The 4,378-nt window shown below is 53.5% G+C and overlaps 1 long non-coding RNA gene across 2 annotated transcripts; it reads left to right on the plus strand.

The window, feature by feature from the left end:
• The first annotated feature begins 465 nt into the window (after positions 1-465).
• LOC119245190 (uncharacterized) lies at positions 466-3,363 on the plus strand. 2 transcript variants are annotated; one of them, XR_008551914.1, is made up of 3 exons: positions 466-544; positions 974-1,125; positions 3,326-3,363. It is a non-coding gene; the product is annotated as an uncharacterized LOC119245190 (long non-coding RNA). The 2 variants fall into 2 exon arrangements; XR_005125194.2 differs by lacking the exon at positions 3,326-3,363 and adding an exon at positions 2,443-2,603.
• Positions 3,364-4,378: the final 1,015 nt, after the last annotated feature.

The following is a 4,378-nucleotide window of genomic DNA, read 5'->3' on the forward strand; positions in this document are numbered from 1 at the left end:
TTGTGACACAGTCCCCCTCTCTGAGTGTTGAGGCAGGAGTGCAGGGCATGAAGGGGTGCAAGGAGGCAAGGTCGAGGCTGTTTGCAATAATTCAGGAGCACAGCTGTGGTGACCATGGTGGGTTCAGTAGTTCCTGGTGGGTGACTTTAGAGTAATGGGGTGTGAAAGAAGGTGGGTAGAGAAGACCCGAGCATGTGGCCCGTGTGACAGACCTGCCATTCCCGTGATTCCCCGAGGAAGGACAGCAGCTCTCTGGACAGCCACTTGTGAACACACTGGGTCCAGGTTGCCTTTGGACTTGGTGCTGCAGTTTTGAGAAGCTGGTGCATGTCAGCCTTGGGGGGTGATACACTCTGGGGTCCTCAGGTTGCCAGTCAGAAAGGAAAGGGGCTGGGGTCCCTGGATCCTCTCTGGGAAGACAGGGAGGCCCAGCAATTGTGACAGAGGCATCTCCATAAATGGGGGAGGTACCATGCTCCCTGCCCCCACTTACATGCAGCCACCCTGACTAGCTCCTGGGAACTGGCTGGAGCTGAGTGACCAGGTAAAGCTATTGATATACAAAAGAAGGCAGAAGAAGGGCTTGCTTGCTTCTCAGCTTTGCACCAGGGACTTGGGGGGCTTGGAGGAGACACATGTAGAGACACTTGGGTGAGAGTCACATGGGGAGGTAACAATGCAGCCACTATCTTGACTTGCACTTTAACTTTGCTCCTTTCCCTCCAGACTTACCTGGCTCCTTCTGCCACTTTCCTACAGTTCCCCACCAGTAGGTGCCTTGGATTTGTGGCAAGCTTTTGGGTCTCAGCGGCCCCACTTCAGGCCAATCTTGTTTAGCTGGGTATTTACCCATGAAGGCATGGGTAACACTGGGTGTTTTATTGGGAAACTATTATCCTTTCTTCTCTATGCACACACACTGATTTCACTAAAGTTCTTTCACACTAAGTAAGCTTTGCTTTTGTGCCCACAGATGGCCAGACCCCTCTAGAGTGTGCAAGCTTGAGGGCCCAGGATACTCCCTCTGTCAGTGCCTAACCTGGGAGAGAAGAGGGTCGGGTGAGGTTCACCAAGGAAGAGACAGGATGAGAGCACCATCCATCCTCATCCAGTTCCACCCTTGAGGTAAGATGTAGGCCTGCTGGGGACCCTGCCCCCAAGCTGCCCTGAGCCCAGAGCGAGTTCAGGAGATCCATGGCTTCAGGGTCGCCCCGACAGCCCCTTGCCACTCTCCTGCCAAGGAGAGTTCCTTGTAGGGCAGCTGTGACTCTTGGCCCCTCTGCACCCTTCCCCTATCAGCCCCCTTGAAAATAGCACCCTTGGCAGCATCAGGACACAGGGGTGGGCGGAAGTGGACATGCTGACATGGCGACCCTGGCGCCCTGCCTGTGTGGCCTCGACTCCAGAATATTCCCTATAATCTACCGTTGGAGCCCCAAGCAGAGACCAGTGATATGACAATTGGGTTTCATGCCAGGTTATTTTAGATCAAAAACAAAACTCACCTGATGGGTTTGGGTTCTTTGGAGATTCCGCCATGGGAGATAAAGGAGGTGGGAGAGAAAAGAAAGGCTTAGCTCCCACTGCTTCTATTCAAGTGTGAATCCTAAACAAAGAATCCTCCTTAGTCAACAAACTTTGAATGAGCAGCTATTTTGCACTTTAAACTCTGAAGACAGAAGGGAGCTTTAGGGGGATTTAGGAAGGAAAGAAATGCAGCCACAATCCGACCTGCGCAGCCCCCTGGTCTTCCTCTGCCCGGAGGCCCATCACCACCGTGAACGCTTCAGCCTGCATCTTCCCAGAATGTCCTAGCGATGGTCTCCGGTGCCAGCCTTCTCTCTGGCAGCCTGCATGATTCACACATTTATGGAAATGTGATAGTTGAACAGTAACCTGTGGCTGTACTTTTAGGGGGTTGACAATATCCAGTAAGGAAAATGGAATGATCCAGGGTTGGGAGCCTGCTACGTGCATTCTGACCCTTGACACCCCCCCACCACCACCACACACCATGCCCCCGCCATGAAAACAACTGCTACTTTCACCCCAACTCCTGACATTATGGGGCACCTTTATTTATGGGGTAACCAGCCAGTGCTGGTTATGACCGGAGAGGGGTCTCTGGTCATGTGGCACCATCCTGGGGGTGGCCCAATGACTGGGAAAGGAAGATTTATCTCTGTCACCTTTTGAACATCTCCGAAGAGTGAACCATGCCAGGAGGCGGCACGTAACTATTCACATGACTGACGGCTGCTCCCGGTCGCAGGCGGCCCTGTGTTTCTCTGCTTTCTCGAAGCTGTAGCGTGTGCACCAGCACCTGCAGGAAGCTTAGGCTGAAATTGACTGGGGAATTAAGCAGCCGTCCCAGGCTCATGGGCGCTCACTGTCTCGAAGCTCTCAGTGTTTCCCCTAAGGTGTCATCTAATTTCCCCACAGTCACCCAAGAAGATGAAAGCAGGTGGAGAGCAGAAGGCGAGGGCATGAAGAAGAGGCTGGAAGGAGGAAGAGAGGGCCGTGGTTCTCATTTTCTAGGCGGGAAAAACACGTTTGTGGAGTCAGAGATCACCATGTTAGGTTTACAAATAAAGACACCAGAGGCCACGGGTGCTCAAACACAGGATGCAGACTCTCTGTCTGCAAGTCGTTTTTTCTAAGGAAAATTGAATTCCAAAAATATTTGCACTGACTTAGAAAAAAAAGTTTCTCTTCACGTCTCCCGTTTTTAGCTACATTCCTCATTTGTGTATTGGGTTTGAGTTGCTTTTTCAAAAGTTTAAATAGGGATGGAAGCTATGCACCAAAACCAAAGCCAAGATTAGAGAAAAAACATCGTGTAAATGGAAAGAACACAAGAGTGGGAGGACAGAGGAAAGGGAGACAAGAGCCCTTCCCCCATACCAGTGGCATGGAAGGGCAGCCCCTCAGAAGACCCCCTCCTGGTCCTCTGGCTCCCCTGGGGGTGGGAATGTGGGCACTGGCTAAGGGTTACTGATTTGGGGCACAGGTAGGACCAGATTGAAAGGAGGCCCAGATGATCATTCTAAAATGGGAGGAAAATGCCTCACCTTCTGGAATGTTCTAGGTGCAACAAGTGGCAGGCCAGGAAGCAAACCTGCAGATTTTCCTCCTGACCTTTGTTGATTTGCAAAAAGGGCACCAGCAGGCAGTGCCTTTTAGGGACACAGAGTGAAAGAATCAAATTACCTTTGGGAATTGGGAATCTGACCAGGAGAAAATGCCTTTAGGATCCAGGGACCAGAGCAACTGGCTGGCAAGGTGACCCTGGGAGCTAACCTGCCTTTGGCCATTGTCCTTTCAGGGGTGCGTGCTGTACACCCACAGGGCCACTGCGACAAGCTCCAGCACCCTTCCTGCCGCAAGAGGCGGAGGCTACATCCCTGCCCCCTGCCAGGGGCCACTCAGGGGTGGCTTCCCTGAAGGAGACACTGAAAGGGGGGGCCCACCGCTGCTACATCTTTGACTCTGCATAGACAGGGTTTGCAGGTCAGTCCCCAAAGCCCCCCTTTTTCCAGCTATAGGGTGGGTCTAGCAAGGGTCCATGGTGTCCAGGTGACATGGCAAAAAAGACAGGAACTGAGACAGCTGGGTGCTGGGCCTGGGCCCGGGCCCTCCACTCCCAAATCCAGACCACCAGGCTCCGCAATTCCTTCCTGTTTGGGGACACCCACCCTCCAGGCAGAGGCTGCCTCTTGGCCCTCGATCCCGCTTCTTGGCTGCTCCAGAACACCCCTCCAGCAGGCCTCCCTCTCCAGCCCAGTGATTTTTGACTCTCTCCTGGATCAAGTCCACTAGCTGCAAACACGTGGTTTTTTCTCTTTCTCATGACTCAAGACCAGAGCCAGCGTCCCAAATCCTCCCTGGCCTCGCTCCTTCCTTCCCTTCCTGCCCCATTTCTTTCCTTCTCCATAAAATTCCTTGACAAGATGTCTACATCCTCAGTCTCCTATTCCTCTTCTGTTCTCTATGAACAATGCGTTCATCTCCCGTGGCTTTAGGCAGGATGGACACTGTCCTCCCACAGGCCAGTCCCCTCACACTGGTCTGATGGAGTTTCCACACTTGAGGGCCAAGCTGGCCAGCCAGGATGCGGAGGGATGGCTTGAGGGCTCGCTGGCTGGGGGCAGCCCACCGTGGCTGCCTGCTCAGAATGGGCAGGCCAGGGTCTCTTCCCCACTCAGATTATGAACCCTGCACCACAAAAGTCTGTGATTATGAAGGAGCTCCCAGGGCATCCCCAAGTGGCCACCCCAGTTCTGAGAGAGCAGCCAGGGTCCCTGAGAACAGACTGGAGGACGCAAGGACTCGGGCTACTCCTGGGGATGAAGGGCCGATGGGGAGGGTCTCCCTAGGC

The sequence above is a fragment of the Talpa occidentalis genome, unplaced genomic scaffold (genome assembly GCF_014898055.3).
Source record: "Talpa occidentalis isolate TD23 unplaced genomic scaffold, MPIMG_talOcc4v2.1 talOcc4.14, whole genome shotgun sequence".
Taxonomy (NCBI): Eukaryota; Metazoa; Chordata; class Mammalia; order Eulipotyphla; family Talpidae; genus Talpa; species Talpa occidentalis.